Consider the following 17,344-nt stretch of genomic DNA (forward strand, 5'->3'; position numbering starts at 1 on the left):
TGGGGGTTTGGGGTGGCAGAGGCAGCAGCCATGGAAAAGGAGGAGAGGAAAGCCCCCCAAAACCGCGTCCAAGAGGAGCCTCCCTTAGGATGCCAAAAGAAACCAAAATAGACCTCAGGGTCCAATTCCAGAGAAAAAAAAGCTGAGTTTGGGTGCCACGGTAGGCAGTTGGGGTCCATTTCAAGTCGGCCAAGATGCCTCCAGCCCAGCCCGTCACTACCAGTGGCGGAGGGGACCGAGCCTGCCCTGGCAGCAATTCACCCAGCCCAACACGCGCGCTCGCTGGCCCCGCTTGTCTCCGCTGGTGGCAGAAAGCCGGGGCGAAGAGCTGGGGTGGAGACATCCCAGCTGATGTCCAGCGTCCCCGGGGAACGTCACCCACCGAAGACGCAGCTACCGCCGCCACGGGCTCCCGTGAGGGAGGGGCTGCTCAGGTCCTGCCTTAGAGGGCAGCCGAGCGCGGGGCTCCGGCCGGCCGGAGCCAGGGGAAGGGCATGGATTTGCGGCAGAGGTTTCGCCTCCCTCCCTGACGTCCCTCTCCCATCCCTCCCTCAGCTACAGAGGTCCTGATCCAGCCCTCGGCCGAGGTGCGGGAAGGGGCTGCCGTCACCCTGACCTGCCTGGGGGCTCGGGGCGCAGCGCAGGAGACCCTCTACACCTGGTACAGGAACGGCAAGCGGCTGCAGGAGAGCTCGGCCCCCACGCTGCGCTTCCCCTCCGTCCGCGGCGAGGACGCAGGCGCTTTCCAGTGCAGGGTCGGGAGCAGCAACGGCAGCGACGTGTCGGCGGCCGTCCCGCTGCGGGTGCTCTGTAAGTGCTGCCGGGGGGTCTCCCCCCGCTAACGCTCAGGCCAGCGCGGGGGGTCCCGGGTCTGGGATGGGTGGCTCTGCTGGGAAGCCCCTCTGCTGTTCCCACCCTGAGGTTCCCCCGTCACCGCCCAACACGGCCAAGGAGCTCTTGGGCAGAAATGTGGAGAGGGTGGAAAATTCCCTTTTGCGGGTAAATCTGTGAATTTGGGGGAGGAGAAATTCAGAACATCCCAAAATTCCCAAGAACCAAAGAGTTTTAAAACGTCCCGTGAAATTAAATTCAACTTCTCAGAACAATAGATGATCCCTGTGAAAAATATATTCCGGTTGGATTTTGCCTTCCAAATATTTTCTGTGCTGTAAAATAAAAATCTTCCCTGATACCAAACCAGGAAAAATTCCATGAATTTTTCAGTCCTGACCCAACGGCATTTGTCCGTACTCCTGGTAGGAAATGTGCATCACAACCGGACCCCAGATGCCCGAACCACTGGGGTCTCTGCAGATCTGCCCCAGGGTTTGGGGTAGGGCTGGACCCGGAGCTCAAGCCAGGTGACAAGAGAGGTGCCAGCAGAGGTGGCACGTCCCTTGCAGAGAGCCGGCAGATGTGGGACCCTGGGGTCTGGCAGCTGGAGGGTCGTGGGATGCCCAAAAGCTGCTCAGGTGGTACCGGAAAGCAGCAACCCCTTGGGTTCTCGGGGTTCTCCCGGCCTCGGGGATCCATAATATTGTGACCAGAGATGTTTCAACCCTGCAGTCCCACCGAGGCAGCCGGTGATGAGCTCCTTCCTGGAGACCCAGGGCGGGCGCCTGGGCATCATCCAGTGCACCGTCGAGAGTGACCCAGAGGCCAGCCTGACCCTATGGAGAGGGGAAGACCTAATAGCCTGCAGAGGGGGCTGCCCCACAGCCCCCAACCCCAGGGTCCGCACCACCTTCTCCTACAACGGCCTGAAGGTGGAGATCGGGGACGTGGTGCTGGAGGACGAGGGGACGTACGTGTGCCGGGCTGGCAACCCGCAGGGCAACGCCAGCGCGGCCATGGACTTCAGGGCTGAGAGTGAGTGCGGTGGAGGAGCGGTGGGCAGGACAGAGCCGGATGCCACGCGTCAGGGAGAATCCTGGGGGAGGGGAGGGTGGGAAGGGGACGCCAGGGAAGGAGACAAGCTCAGGAGATCAAGGGCGATGGTGGCAGAAGGACAGAACGAGCAGAAATGCCCGGGAAATCCAGGGTACGGAACAGCGTCTGTCTCGGAAGAGCTGCCGTGCACAAGTCGCCTGGTGCCAGGGAGGAGCGTGAGCGGGGTTAAAGTGGGGGCTGCTACAGGAGGGGGGTGCCGGCCCCTCCGACCCCCCCAGCCCCTCCTGGTGGGTTTGGAGGGTTGGTTCCCCCACGGCCATAGCGAGGGCTCCGGCTCCTGGTGGGGATCCACCGCTGAACCCTGCCTGTGCGGGACTGGGGAACGCTGCTGAGGGGGTTCCCAGGGGCCCCCTCCTGCCGGCACATCGCCCCTCGGCTGGCGGGGCCGGGGGTGGCCGGTACCCCCCCCGCCGGGCTGCCGCAGGGTGCTGCTCCGGCTCAGAGCTGTCCCTGTCGCGGCGTTGCGGGATGAGCCGGCGTCGTTGCAGGATGAGCCGGCATTTGCCACCTCCTGGAACAGCCACAAAGTCACTTGCTAGCTGGCTGGCCTCAGCGAGGGGTTGTTCACCGTAACGGTGCCGGGGCGGCGCTGGCTGGCCGTCCCGGCTGAGTTCATGCCGCAGCCTGTTTGCCCCCTGCCTCTGCCCCTGCCCGTAGCTGCCAGCATCGCTGTGGCTCCGTCCTCCCACGTGCTGGAAGGCCACGCCGCCAACCTGACCTGCCACCTGAGCAGCGACTCCCCGGCTCTGCCCAACTTTACCTGGTACCGAAACGGGCAGCGGCTCGCCGAGGGCTCGGCCGCCTCCCTGGTCTTTGGGCAAGTGGCCAGCACGGACGCGGGTCTCTACCACTGCACGGCCACCACCGAGGGCGGCAGCCGGAGCTCCCCCGCCGTCTCCCTGGACGTGCTGTGTACGTACGGGCTGCCCGGGGACGCTCGGTTTATTATTTTATCAGGGTTTGTGGCTTACGTCGGCGCAAGCGTGCCCAGCTCCGCTCACACTTGTAGCTGTGCCCGGGGTCTGGGCAGAGCCGATGTGGGTGCACGCGCGGATCTTTGAGCACATAGACATGGCCCGGGGCTTCTTCCCGTGGGCCTCCGTCCTTCGGTGCCGCCGTCCGCGGCGTCTTTACTTTCACGCGCTTAACACGTGCACGGGCGTCGTGGGATCCCGCAGGTGTGAAGCCTGTATGGGTTTGAGGGCCGCTCTGTGGTATAGCACACCCCGAAAAGCCCGTGAGGGTGCAGCCGTGTGTGGGGACAGTGTGGTCACCTGGGGACGGTGTGGTCCCCTGCGTCCGGCAGAGTCCTGGCTGGCAGAGACCTCCCCTTCCCTTCCCTTCCCTTCCCTTCCCTTCCCTTCCCTTCCCTTCCCTTCCCTTCCCTTCCCTTCCCTTCCCTTCCCTTCCCTTCCCTTCCCTTCCCTTCCTTCCCTTCCCTTCCCTTCCCTTCCCTTCCCTTCCCTTCCCTTCCCTTCCCTTCCCTTCCCTTCCCTTCCCTTCCCTTCCCTTCCCTTCCCTTCCCTTCCCTTCCCTTCCCTTCCCTTCCCTTCCCTTCCCTTCCCTTCCCTTCCCTTCCCTTCCCTTCCCTTCCCTTCCCTTCCCTTCCCTTCCCTTCCCTTCCCTTCCCTTCCCTTCCCTTCCCTTCCCCTCCCCTTTCCCCTTCCCTTCCCCTTTCCCCTTCCCTTCCCTTCCCTTCCCTTCCCCTTTCCCCTTCCCTTCCCTTCCCTTCCCTTCCCTTCCCTTCCCTTCCCTTCCCTTCTCTTCCCTTCCCTTCCCTTCCCCTTTCCCCTTCCCTTCCCTTCCCTTCCCTTCCCTTCCCTTCCCTTCCCTTCCCTTCCCTTCCCTTCCCTTCCCTTCCCTTCCCTTCCCTTCCCTTCCCTTCCCTTCCCTTCCCTTCCCTTCCCCTTCCCTTCCCTTCCCTTCCCTTCCCTTCCCTTCCCTTCCCTTCCCTTCCCTTCCCTTCCCTTCCCTTCCCTTCCCTTCCCTTCCCTTCCCTTCCCTTCCCTTCCCTTCCCCTTTCCCCTTCCCTTCCCTTCCCTTCCCTTCCCCTTTCCCCTTCCCTTCCCTTCCCTTCCCTTCCCTTCCCTTCCCTTCCCTTCCCTTCCCTTCCCTTCCCTTCCCTTCCCTTCCCTTCCCTTCCCTTCCCTTCCCTTCCCTTCCCTTCCCTTCCCTTCCCTTCCCTTCCCTTCCCCTTTCCCCTTTCCCCTTCCCTTCCCCTTTCCCCTTTCCCCTTCCCTTCCCCTTTTTCCCCTTCCCTTCCCCTTTCCCCTTCCCTTCCCTTCCCTTCCCTTCCCTCCCTTCCCTTCCCTTCCCTTCCCTTCCCTTCCCTTCCCTTCCCTTCCCTTCCCTTCCCTTCCCTTCCCTTCCCTTCCCCTCCCCTCCCCTCCCCTCCCCTCGGAAGGCGACGCAGCTTTTCCCTCTCTTTCGGGGAGGCCCCGGGCAGCTCCCGCTTTCCGGGAGGTCTCGTAGCTGCCATGGCTGCACAACGGCCGTTCTCTGCCCTGCGCAGACCCCCCGCGGGACCCTCGGCTGACGGCGTTCCTGGAGACGGAGAGAGGCCGCCTGGCCATCTTCCGGTGCTCGGTGGAGAGCAACCCTCCCGCCCGGCTGGCCCTGCACCGGGGCGAGGAGCTGGTGGCCACCGGTGACGCGGGGAGCAGCCCCAGCCCGAGGGTCGGCGTCTCGGCCGCCCCCAACACCCTCAGGGTGGAGATCCGGGAGGTGACGCCGGCGGACGAAGGCAGCTACCGCTGCACCGCCACCAACGCGCACGGCGCCGCCGCCCACCGCCTCTACTTCCGCGTGCAGAGTGAGTACCGCGTGCCGTCCGGCTCGTGCCCGTGCCGCGCAGCGTCGTGGCGGCGCTGGAGGGGCATCGGGTGGGGGCCGGGAGGGAGGTGACACCAAATGCCACCTTTTCCACGCGGTTCCTCCCTGCGTGCCACTGTCTGACGGGACGAGCGCACGTTCCGGTGCCGTCCCGCGGTGACAGCGGGGCAGAGAAATGTCACCGAGCATCGTGGGCTACGGCCGGGCGACCCAAAGCGACCGAGCTGCGGCGGCCGGGCGTGATCCTGCTCCCGGGCCACAGCGAGGACGTCGCTTTGTGCTAAGCCATGTCGGGCAGACGCCAGCGCGGGGCAGTGGCCGGCACCGGCTGTTTTGCCGTGTGGTTTGTTCGGCCGCTCCTTCACCCGCCTCCCCAGCAGCTCGCCAGCGGGTGGGATGGGGTGTCCCCATCCCTGCTGGGGGGGGGTCCCCGTGCAGGGGCTCGGCTGTGACGAGCTGGGACCCGGTGGTCTGCCCTGGGGGGCTCGGCATCGGTGCCTAACCAGCACCCAGCCCCTCTCACCGCTGCACCCAGTCCCTGGAGCGAGGCAGCACCCGAGTTACCCAGGGGTTAGCGGGAATCCTGAACTGAATTAATTCGTTGGGTTGGGATCCGGCCCTCGGACTGATAGACCCACGCGTGTCTCCGTGGAGGTGAGGTTGCTCAGGGGCCGGCAGCGCCGAGCTCTGCCGCGGTGCTCTCTAAGCTGCCGGCATCGTCTCGCCGTGCTCCAGCTGCCCGAGTCCTCGTCTCGCCGTCCGCGGAGGTGCGGGAAGGAGACGACGTCTCCCTGACGTGCCAAGTGGCGGGAGAGCCGCAGGACGGCACCGTCTACTCCTGGTACAAGAACAGCGAGCGGCTCCAGGAGAGCCCCGACAACTTCCTCGCCCTGCCCGGCATTGCCAGCGCCGCCGCCGGCTCCTACCACTGCCGAGCCCGCGGCCCCTCGGGGACCAGCGTCTCCCCAGCCGTCGCCCTGCGCGTCGCCTGTGAGTGGGACCCTGGAATCGAGGCGAGGGGGAGCGGGGTGCCTGGGTGGGGTGGTGCCTGGGTGGGATGGTGCCGGGGGTGGGGAGGTGCTGGGGGTGGGATGGTGCCGGGGGTGGGATGGTGCCGGGGGTGGGGTGGTGCCGGGGGTGGGGTGGTGCCTGGGTGGGATGGTGCCGGGGGTGGGATGGTGCCTGGGTGGGATGGTGCCAGGGGTGGGATGGTGCCATGGGTGGGATGGTGCCGGGGGTGGGATGGTGCCGGGGGTGGGGTGGTGCCGGGGATGGGATGGTGCCATGGGTGGGATGGTGCCGGGGGTGGGATGGTGCCGGGGGTGGGGTGGTGCCGGGGGTGGGGTGGTGCCGGGGATGGGATGGTGCCATGGGTGGGATGGTGCCGGGGGTGGGATGGTGCCGGGGGTAGGATGCTGAGCAAGGCCACTCGGCCGCGCAGGGCTATGGCTGGCACGTAGCGGGCACCTTGCAGCCGTGGCTGCTGCCGCTGTCCCCAAATGCTGCGTGTCCCACCACGGGACTTGCATGCTTTGTAAGAAAACATCCTCCGCCCTTAGAAAATGCCAAAGTGTTAAAAGTAGAAAGTTTATGGGAGCATATTTCCCCGATAAACGCCTGGTCTGAGTAAAACCCACCCTGGTCGGTCACGTCCCCTTTCAAGCAGAACTTTCCCACGAGAAGCGGGGTGCCCGCCCCACGTCTCACCTGCCTGCCGTGTCGCATAGAAAGGGGGAAAAAAGAAATGCAATCACAACTATTTTGGTTCTGTTAAAACAACATCTTTCAGTCGAACATCTGAAATGACCCAAATTTTTCAAGTCTTCAGTTAGGAGAAACGTTGGAAATGGGATGGAGGGGAAAATCTGGGAGGGAGAAAGCCTGGGTTATGCTTTCGCTGCGCGTGCGGGCTGCTGCTGCCCCGGCGCTGGCTGAGAGGTGCCGGAGCCGCTGCAAACACCCCGGGGTGTCGGAGGAGCCCGGGGAGGGCGATGCCACCCAGGACCCCCGGTTTGCTCACCCTGCGCGTTAACGCCTGGCCTGGTCAGATCCTCCGCGGGTGCCGGTGCTGACGTCCTTCCTGGAGACCCCCGAGGGACGGCGGGGTGTCCTGCAGTGCACGGTGGACAGCAGCCCGCGGGCAGAGCTGGCTCTCTTCAAGGACCAGGCGCTGGTGGCCTCCACGGCACCGCCGCAGCCCACCGCCCCGCCGCGGCTCAGCGTCGCCGCGGCCTTCAACACGCTGCGGGTCAGCATCCGCCCCGTGCTGCTGGAGGATGAGGGCGAGTACGTGTGCTCCGCCAGCAACGCCTACGGCAACGCCAGCGCCGCGGTGAACTTCACGGGAGGCAGTGAGTGCGGGGCTGGCATTGCTGCCGGGGACGGGCAGGGTGCGGGCAGGGGATGGGACGGAGCTGCGCGAGGAGCCGGGGGAGCGATGGAGGTGACGAGGCGAAGGCGAACGCTACCGGAGGACGCTTGCGGGGAAGGGAGGGCAGAGAGGAGCTGGAACGGGACGGACAGCACAGAAACAGAGAAGGAACGGAGGAAGACGCGTGTTTACGGGGACACGCGTCTCGTGTTTAGTGTTTAGTGTGCCCCCCTGCACGCCGCAGCTCCTCTCGGAGGTGATGCGAAGGGCCGGCTTTGCCGTAGCCATCCACGACGCCGTCCTGGCCGTGCTCGCGGAGCCGGCGTCACCCCGGGCTGTCTTACGGCAGCCGCAGGAGCAGAGGGGTTAGCAGGGAGGGGGCTGCGGCATCTTCATCGCTTCTTGTCTGGAATGACGGGAAAAGAGCCCCAAGCTGAAGTCCCGGACGAGACCAGCTCTCCCGCCAAGCAGCCCACCGCCCTCCCGCCAGCCGTCCCTCCGTCGCCTCCTGCCCACCCCGCTCTACCGGAGCATCACCTCCTCCTCCTTCCACCGCAGCCGCCAGGGTCTGGATCTCCCCTTCCCCGGACGTCCGGGAAGGCGACTTCGTCAACCTGACCTGTGCGGTGGAGAGCGAGAGCGGCGGCGGGGACGTGCTGAGCTACACCTGGTACAAGAACAAGGTCTGGTTCAGCAGCGGCCCGGCCCCGTCCCTCGCCTTCCCCAGCGTCGCTGCCGCCGACGCCGCCTCCTACCACTGCACGGTGCGGACCCCGGCGCGGACCCGCAGCTCTGCCCCCGCCACCCTCAACGTCCTCTGTGAGTTCCCGTGGGCAGGGGGCTTCACGCCGCGGGGGCAGGTCCCCGGTGCCCACCCGGGGCAGGGACCCCGCCGCGCTGCAGGGAGGTCCCTCGGGCGTCACTTGGCCCTTGGCCGGTCCCCTTGGCTGGGAACCCTCCCGGGGGCATGTTCTGGAGCGGGTGGGGGGCCTGCCTTAATTTTGGGGTCTCAAAAAAACCTTAGCTTTTGTCCCAGGTCTTAACCAAGCCAAGCTTTACACCCTGGGCCTGGGGCAGACCTGGCCGAACAGCCCCACGTCGTCTGCAGAAGATTTCAGTGAAGTTGGTCCAAGCCCCCCAAGTTCGTCCTTATGCTTTGTACCAAAGTGAAAGAGGAAAATCTTTGGCTTTCAGGAAACGTTGCAGCATTTATTTTTTTTTTCCCCCTGATTTGGAAAATGAAAACCAGACTTTGTTTAAAAAAACAGACGTGCAAAGAAAAATGTAGTTGCAAGTCAGAATGTAAGATGATTTTTTTTTCCTTTTTATTAGAAAAAGGCAGCTTTAACTTATAAATCTGCTGTGAGGAGGGAGAAGCACTCCTGGAAATGTCCTGCAGAGAGCCCGAGACTCCGGCAACAAATCTGTTGCTTCTCTCCCTCCTCCTGATTTTGGAGGGGGAATGCCGGATGGATGCTGCTAAAAATATCCTGGCATCATGGGCCCGAGCTGCACCCGCAGCCGTGCGGCCCTTGCACAAGCCTTGCTGTTGAGGTTTGCCGTGCCCCGAAGCGCGATAGCTGGTTTTTGGAGGCCGGGGCGCGAGCGCAGCGCCGAGCCGGGACAGGCCACGCTCCGAGCCACGCTCCCACGCCCGGCCGGCACGGCTGGAGCTGCCGCAAGCAACTCGCAAATGAGCTGCAGGTTAGAAATGAGCCCAGCGCGTGACCCCGCGCCGAGTTTTAGGGGTCGGTTTGGCGCAAGGAGACCGCGGATGATGAGCAAAGAGGCGGCGCTGCCCGAGAAGGTGCCGCGTCGCCGGCAGCGGAGCCCGGCAGCAGAGCATCGCCGCTCCGGCTCGCAGCCCAGCCGAGACCGTGAGAGCAGCCGGCCCGGCTGGGGATGCTCCGACTCTCGGAATGCTGCTTATCCTACAATCCGCCTCTTTCCCCCTCCTTCCCTTCCCGCAGACCCCCCCAGGAACCTGCAGATGAAGGCTTTCGTGGAGAGCGGCGAGGGGACGGCAGTCATCCTCCTCTGCTCCGTGGAGAGCAACCCCCTGTCCGAGATCACCCTGCTCAAGGAGGGGCAGCCGGTGGCCTCCGGCCCCCCCGCGGGACGTGACCACCCCGGGCAGAGCGGCCACATCTCCCCCGCTCCCAACGCGCTGAGGCTGGAGCTCCGGGAGGCTTCCGAGGAAGACGAGGGCGAGTACGAGTGCCGGGCACGCAGCCTTCTAGGCAGCACCCGTGGGTCCCTGCCCCTCCGTGTGCAGGGTGAGTCCGGCTTCGCCGCGGGTGGGGGGACAAGGGGCTGGGGGACCCCCGAGCGGGTTGGGGTGGGCTTCGAGGGCTATGGCCCAAATAAGCGTTGCAGAGCATCACGGGGGTCAGGAAGGGCTGGCAGGGGGGCAGAGAGGTGCTGCCGCCCGCTCGGGTGGGCACCCACCCCCCGCACGCACCCCGCTGAAGGGGGACGGTGGCTTCGGAGCCGGGAAAGGCTTGTCCAAGCGAGGAGGGCAAGCCTCGTGGCGACGAAGGCCAGCTCCGCTCCGTTCTCCCTAGCCGTCAGGGTGGTGGTGCGACCCTCGGCCGAGGTGCTGGAGGGGACCGACGTGACGCTGACCTGCCGGGACACGGGCACCCGCCCGGGCACCCTCTACGCCTGGTACAAGAACGGGCGGTGGCTGGCGGAGGGGCTCGACGCCTCTCTCGTCCTCCCCGGTGCCCGCCGCACGGACGCGGGGGTCTACGCCTGCCAGGCGGGGAGGGGGCTGCGCGGCCGCCGGGCCCCCCCAGCCGCCCTGCGGGTCCTCTGTGAGTGAGGGGCGGCTGCATGGGGGGGGGGGGACGGGACACGACACAGGGGACACCGGGTCCTACAGGCAAAGGGAGCCCAGGGATGTCGCGGTGGCAGTGCCGCGGCTGGGAAGACGGTCTGTGTCGCCATCTGGTGACATCCCGCCACCCTGGCCCGGGGGGGGGGGGTCCCCAAGCGCTGCCGGGTCTCGCTTCGTGCTCCATCCCCCGCTTCAGCCAGCAGCAAAGCTGTCCCCCCCCCGAACCCCACTGGCCGGTCCCCTGCCACCGTCCCGGGGGGAACGCCGTCCTTGTCGTCGTAGATGCACCCCGGGAGCCATCCTTTACCTCCCTGGTGGAGCCCCGGGGGGGGCGGCGGGCCGTCCTGCTCTGCGCCGTCGACAGCTTCCCGCCCTCCGACATCGCCCTGCGCCGGGGTCCCGGCCACGCGCCCCTGGCCTCCACGCGGGGCACGGCCGACCCGCGCTTCAGCGTCCAGGCGGCCCCCAACTCCCTGCGGGTGGAGATGGGGGGGCTGGAGCCGCAGGACGCGGGGCTCTACGTCTGCTCGGCCAACAACAGCTACGGCACCGCGTCCTCGTCCCTGCGCCTGGATGGGGGAGGTGAGGGTGGCCCCGAGCCACGGCCACGGCGAGCCCCGGCCACGGCGAGCCCCGTGGCAGGGTCCTCCCATGGCAGCATGGCTTTCGGGAGGCTTTGGGGGGGGGGGGGGTGTGGGGACGGCGTTGTCCTGTGCAATCCCCCCTCCTGACTTCCCGGCCTCCCTCCTCCTCCTCCTCAGGGGTCACAGTCACCGTTGAGCCCTCGCCAGAAGTCCCCGAAGGCACCACAGCCACCATGACCTGCTCGGCCGTCCCTTGGGTGGGGGAAGAGGCCAACTACACCTGGTACAAGAACAGCCGGTGGCTGCAAGAGGGACCGGCCGGATCCCTCGTCCTTGCCCGCGTCTCCAGCGCCGACACCGGCTCCTACCGCTGCCGGGCGAGCGGGACACGGGGCAGTGCCGCCTCGGCCCCGCTCAGCCTCAGCGTGCTCTGTGAGTGTCCCCCGGCCCCGCGGGGACAGGCCACCGGGCGGTACGGGCATCCAGCCCGGCATCACGCGTGTCCCATCCACGCGGTCCTGCTACGGCAAGGGGGCCTTCCTCCTCTTCCTCCTCCTCCTCTCCCGGCCCTGCTCCTCTCCCCTCGGGACCGGGGCAGAAGACATCGGGGTTTTGTCTAGCAGTGGCTGCAGACACCCCTCGAAAGTCAGATTTGGAGTCAACGCGCTCCGGGCTGGGGGGATGCTCCAGCCTGGGGGGGGAGGAAGCGAAGGGCTGGAGAGGGTGAGAAACCACCAGCCCCGGGCCGGAGCGGGTCCAGACCGGAGGAGGGATGCGTCAAGCAGCCTTTGGCGAGCGTCCAGGCCAGCGTGGGAGGGGGTCCCACGCCACGGTCCCGCCACCAGCCCCGTCTTCCCCACGCAGACCCCCCCCGGGACGTATCCGTCAGCACCTTCCTGGAGAACCGCAACGGGCGGGTGGGCATCGTGCTGTGCACGGCCGACAGCCACCCGGCTTCCACCATCACCCTGTACCGCCGCGGCCGGCTCCTGGCCTCCAGCCTGGCCCCAGCCACCGCGCTGGGGGTCCGTGCCTCCCCCTCCCACAACGCCCTCCGGCTGGAGCTCGGGGCCGTGGGGCCGGAGGACTCGGGCCAGTACACCTGCGTGGCCGGCAACCCCCTGGGCAACGCCACGGCCGGCGCCTACTTCGACGTGCGCAGTGAGTGGGGCTGCCCCCCCCCGGGGGGCTGTGGGGCTCGGCGGGGAATTGTGCCGGAAAGATGGTGATTTCGGGGCAGTAGGGATGACCGGCAGAAGTGGGTTGAATCGGCCGTGAGTTTTTCGGTGGATGGGAAAAGAGGGAGCGTTTTACTGCGAGAATGGGGTGTTTCCTTCCGAGGAGCTTTTCTCCCGAAGCATCCCAGGTTGGTTTTTTTTTATGAAAGGGCTAAAAAAAGCCCACGGAAACAGAAAATGGAGTTGCATGTTGCAGAATGATCAAAAAAAAGTGAGGAGGAATTGGCTTGGGTTCGACAAACGGCAAAACAGGGTGCTGGTGCTTGTCGCTGTGCCGGGGGACTCCCCCCGCCCTGCCCGCTCCCTGCCCGGCCCCGGGTGCTGGCAGGGGACAGGACACTGTCCAGCGCAGGGTGACATGGGCAAGGACAGCCACGAGTGTCCCCGCGTGGTCCCACTGGGGACCCAGCGTGCTGTCGTGCCACCCTCTGACCCCCCACAGTGTGTCCTCGACCCACCGAGTGGCCGTCCCCAGCCCCGGGGACATGGCAGCGGTGCCGAGGGCTGTCACCTGCCCGCAGCCGGCTGTCACAGCCACCACCTCAGGGTCCCCTTCACCCCTCACGGGGCACCCCAAGGCCTGGGGGGGGGTCCCACGTAGACTGACCCCACACCAGGACCACGCTGCGGCTGCAGCCATGGAGGTCACCCCCCCCCACCCGGGGCTCCCCGAACCCCTCCGATCTTGCCGAGCCGGCAGCCCCGGCACCGGCGGGGATCTGCCCTGGCTCCCCTCTGCCCACAGCTCTCACCCACCTCCTGGCCTTCACCATCCTGGCCGGGCTGCTCACGGCTGCCATCTGCGTGGCCGCCCTGGCCCTCCTGGCTGTGAAGCTGTGGCCCAGGTAATGTCCCCGGGGCTGGGATGGGGACGGGGGGGGGGGGACAGGGACCGTGGTGGTGACCGAGGGTGGCAGCTCCCTCTGCTCCCTTCCAGGATGAGGAAGTTTTGGGGCTGGTCCGGTGCCGAGGACACCTTCGAGCTGAGGAGCAAACAGGAGCAGGCGCAGGTAGGGACCTCGGTGGGGCCAGCTTTGAGGACCCCCCACCCTGAGCTCCCGTGGGGTGTCCATGGGGTGTCCGTGGGGTGTCCGTGGGGTGTCCGTGGGGTGTCCGTGGGGTGCGCTGTGCTGAAGACCATCTCAGTGCTGCCCCGGCGTGGGGCTGGGGGATGCGGGTCCGGGCTCCCACACCAGCCAGGATCTGGCCCATCCAGGCCGTTACGTGCAGCCGCTGCAGCCTTGGCCGTCGTTGCTGGAGCGGGGAAAGGGCAGGAGGGGCAGAGCCTCCCCAGGACCGGAATTACCCCTTGCAGGCTCATCCCAGAGGGGCTTCACAGCACCCGCGGGTGCCCACCCCTCTGGGCGATGCTCCGGGTGCTCCCCTGGCCCCGCGGGCTCCACCACGGGTAGGGTTTCTCCAACCTTTTCCAGGTGGATGGAGCTTCTTAAGCCGGTGGCTCTTTGGCCCAGGAGCAACTGTAGCAGCCGATGCTGGAAGCGCACAGCCCCGACTTGGCTGGATCCATCCCCTCCCAGCCTCCTCTGCCCCTCGTCCCTCCCCGCCATGGATGTTGTTCTCACGCCGGGCACGGTCTGTGCTCGCCACCGCGCGTGGCGCGCCGCGTGTGCCAGGCACCGGCAAGCTGTGACGGCTCAGAGCTGCTCTCCAGCAGCAAAACCCCAGAAGGAAAAAAAAAAAAAAAAAAATCTCTCCCGGTGGCGGTGCAAGGCGGGGGGCAGCCCCTCCATCGCCACCCTCCCTCTTGTCCCCCCACCAAAGCCACCACCCCGGGGTGCTGCCCACCGGGGTGCTACGCAGCCCCCGCGTGCTGGGGCCTCCCCGTGTGCTATTCCCGTCTGGAAATAAAACCCGGAGCAACGCACAGCCGGCGCCTGTTGGGATGAGCTGGGAAGGGGCTTTATCGCCCTGCTTTGGGAAGGGTGGGGAGCAAGGAGGGAACCAGGCAGCCTCGGGGCTGGGCAGGGCCGGTTCACCCGGGGACCCCCCCACGTTGGCGTGCGATTCCTTCCCTGCTCTCTCCTCCGCTTTGCCACCCAAAGCCGGTCTGCGGCCGCTGCGGAGCAATGGCTTGGGCTGCGGACGGGGCCGCGGGGCGAGGTGGGAGATCGGGGACGTGATGCTTGGAGACAGCCCACGGTCACAGCACCCCATTTTCCTGGCATCTGTCTTGTCGGCCCGTCGGACAGGAGGGCAGAGGTGTCCCCAGGCCAAACGTGTCCCCTCGGTGCCCGGGAAGAAGCGGGGGACGAGGAGGAGCCCTGTCCTGTCGGCTCCCTGCTGCCGGAGGGGAGCTGGGGGCCTCAGGAGGGCTTCGCTTGCCGAAGTCGCAGCCCGCGGCGAGGAAAGCGGCTGCTGGGCCGTGTCCCCTCCGGGACCCGCTGCCGTTAGATGTCACTCTGCGGCCGCCTCGCCGCCGGACAGGGGCTCGGCCGCGGGTGTGCAGCTTTGGAGCATGGAGCTGGAGCTTCCCGAGCACGGCGCAGGGGCTCGGGGACGACGTCCCCCCTCTCATCAGCCTGGTTCGCAGCTCCTGTTCATGCGCCGAAGCAACGTGCTGCCACTCCCGCAGGCTGGGGGACACAGCCAGCACCCGCCCCCCAACACCCTCCTGCTTTTGCCTGTGTGTCGTCCCCCCCCCAGCTCTCTGTGCTCAAACCGCCCGATCTACCAGCCATGTTTCTAGCTAATTTCCCTCTTTCTCAGCTCTCAGGATCGCACAGACCCGCACCCTCCTCGGACGCATCCTCCCGGTGCCGTGTCCCACGGGGGGTGAGCGGGGCCAGCCAGGCAGGATGGCCCCACGGGTGGGGGGCTGACGGGACAGCAGCACGCCCGGGAAGGACTTTCACCAGCAAACATGCAATGTCCCCCTGTGCCTGTGCCCAGAGTGAGAGCAGGGCCCTGCTCAGGCTGTCCCTGTCCCCATCCCTGTCCCCATCCCAGTCCCCATCCCATTCCCATCCCCATCCCTGTCCCCATCCCATCCCTGTCCCCACCCCATCCCTGTCCCCATCCCATCCCATCCCTGTCCCCATCCCAGTCCCCATCCCATTCCCATCCCCATCCCATCCCCATCCCCATCCCCATCCCTGTCCCCACCCCATCCCTGTCCCCATCCCATCCCATCCCTGTCCCCATCCCTGTCCCCATCCCAGTCCCCATCCCATTCCCATCCCCATCCCCATCCCCATCCCCGTCCCCACCCCATCCCTGTCCCCATCCCTCCCGCAGTCCCCAGGAGGGGCAGCAGGACCAGACCTGGTGGCAGCCGGACATGGCGTAGCGAGGAGGGGGTCAGGGACCCCCCCTCCAGCAGCCCACCCTCGTGGGCGCTTGCTGGGGCTGTTCAGGGAGGAAGGAGGAGGCTGGGGCGCGGGGCCGGGTGCCCCATGCGAGCGCAGGGCAGCGATGCCTCCCCCTGCCCGGCACGGGGGCCAGCCCCATGGTTCCCTGTCCCACCGGGGGGTCCCAGCCCTTGAGAAATGCCCACAAAGCGGGGCGAGGTGGTGGAGGGGCCGGGAGAGGGGGGATGAGCGGCGACGGGGACAGTCGGGGACCTCGCTGCCACCCGCAGCTGGGGGAAGGCGGGTGAGGGAGGAGATGGAGCCAAGCCCTTCCCTGGGGAGCACAGTGACGGGACCGGGGGGCAAAGGACACGAGGTGCAGAAATCGAAAGGCCGATTTGATATAAGGCAAAATAACCCTTCACTGCGAGCGTGGCTGATGTGGGAACCGGGGTCTGGAAAGGCTGTGCTGCCTCCGTCCCTGGGGTACCAACACCTGGCGGGACAAGGACCCGAGCAAGCTGATCGGAGCGGTCTGTCCTCGGAGCAGAGGGTGGCAGCCGAGACCTCGGGGGGTCCCCAGCCCACGTCACGACCTGGGCTGGTGACGGGACTCGGGGCGCAACGCCGCGGCGCTCTCCTGCACTGGGAAGTGCCCAAATCCCCACGCCCAGGCAGCCAAAACCTCCCCGGAGCCAGGCCTGCGGCGAGGGGCAACGCCAACGGCGCGGGGAGCAGAACCCGGGGGGGGGGCTCGGACCCGGCACCGGGCAGGAGCGACCCCGGCAGAGCTGCTCCTGCTCGCGGCACTGGGACGGGGAGCTGAGGGACTGGTGCCGGCTGGGGACTCCGTGGTGGCTGAGGGGGACGACGCTGGGGACCCAGTCGGTGACCAGATCCCCTGGCTTTGGAGCAGCCACGTGGAAGCATTTGGCACAAGCCTTCCAAAAGCAACTCCCGCCAGCCGGCATCTGCTCCACCGCAGGCGCGTAACAGCAGTGCCCACCAGCCAGGGGCTCACGCAGCCTTGGGGGGGGGTAGCCCCATACAGTGACACCCGGGTGCGCTCCCCCGAGCACCCCGCAAGGCCCTGTGCCCTCCGAGCGAGGGGCTGGCTTTGCTCCCGCGGCCTCAGGTTGTGTCTGTGCATGCTCTGGGGGTGGGATGGGGTGGGGTGGGAGCGGAGCTGAGCCCACGGGTGGCGGGCAGGGTGGCGGGCAGGGTGGCGGGCAGGGTGGCGGGCAGGCATCCCCCTCCCCAGCCCATTGCAGCAGCCGCTGCCTCCTCGCTGAGATCCCTCCGAGCATCTGGCAGCAGCGAGGTTAAACCTCCGTCATCTGCTAAACCGCAAGCCCAGACGGATGAGTTCGGACGGAGCTGGGCTGACCTGGGCAGGTCCATCCCTCCGGCTGGAAATCACCTTTTCAAGGTACCTCCATGGCAGAGCCCTCCAACTCCACCGCCGCCGAACCCTCCACCACCTGCGCCCACGCCGCTCGCCGCCTCCCAACCGAGCCCCCGGGCTTTGAGAAGGGTCCCCGCGCGCATCTATTCCCTACCTCCCGCATCTCCCCAGCCTGAAGTTAATTAATTCTTGCCCAAACCTCCCCGGGCGGCCGGGTTGCTCCAGCTGGCCCCTCCTGCCCGGCCGCTTGCTGGGGGGGCCAGGGCAGATGTTGCCGGCCGGCTCGCACACGTCAGGCCCCGTGAGCCACCGCCGGCCGGCCGTGCCAGATGCGGGCTCTTCCCGGCAGCGCAACCGGTGCAGCCTGGTCCTGGGGGTGCAGAGAAGAGGGCGAGGGGAAGGTCCCGCCAGTTACAGGACCTACATCCAACCCAGAGCAAGGGCAGCACAGAGACAGGCTTGTGGGTAGGATGGGGCAGGCACCGGGCAGCACCGAGGCAGAGCCGAAGGATTGCTCCTGTAATGCTAAGCCTCTGCGAAGCGCCCGCCCTGACCCCCACGGAGGGGCTCGGAGACGCGGGGAGCAGCAAGCGGCAGGGCTTGGGAGAGCACCGGGGTGCACGCCCGCCTTAATCCAGCCCCACGGCCGCAGGAACGCCCCTGCGCCGCGGGCAGGGAGCCAGCGATTACCTCCGGGCCCTCTGAGCTCTTTCTCCTCCTTTCCTTCTGGAGCGACACACGTTAAGCCAAATCCTCCCGTCACATGGTTTAAAGGCAGAGCAAGGGAATAAGGGCAGGTCAGAAGGTGAACTGGAGG

This window comes from Mycteria americana, chromosome 4, assembly GCF_035582795.1.
Source record: "Mycteria americana isolate JAX WOST 10 ecotype Jacksonville Zoo and Gardens chromosome 4, USCA_MyAme_1.0, whole genome shotgun sequence".
In the NCBI taxonomy this organism is placed as follows: domain Eukaryota; kingdom Metazoa; phylum Chordata; class Aves; order Ciconiiformes; family Ciconiidae; genus Mycteria; species Mycteria americana.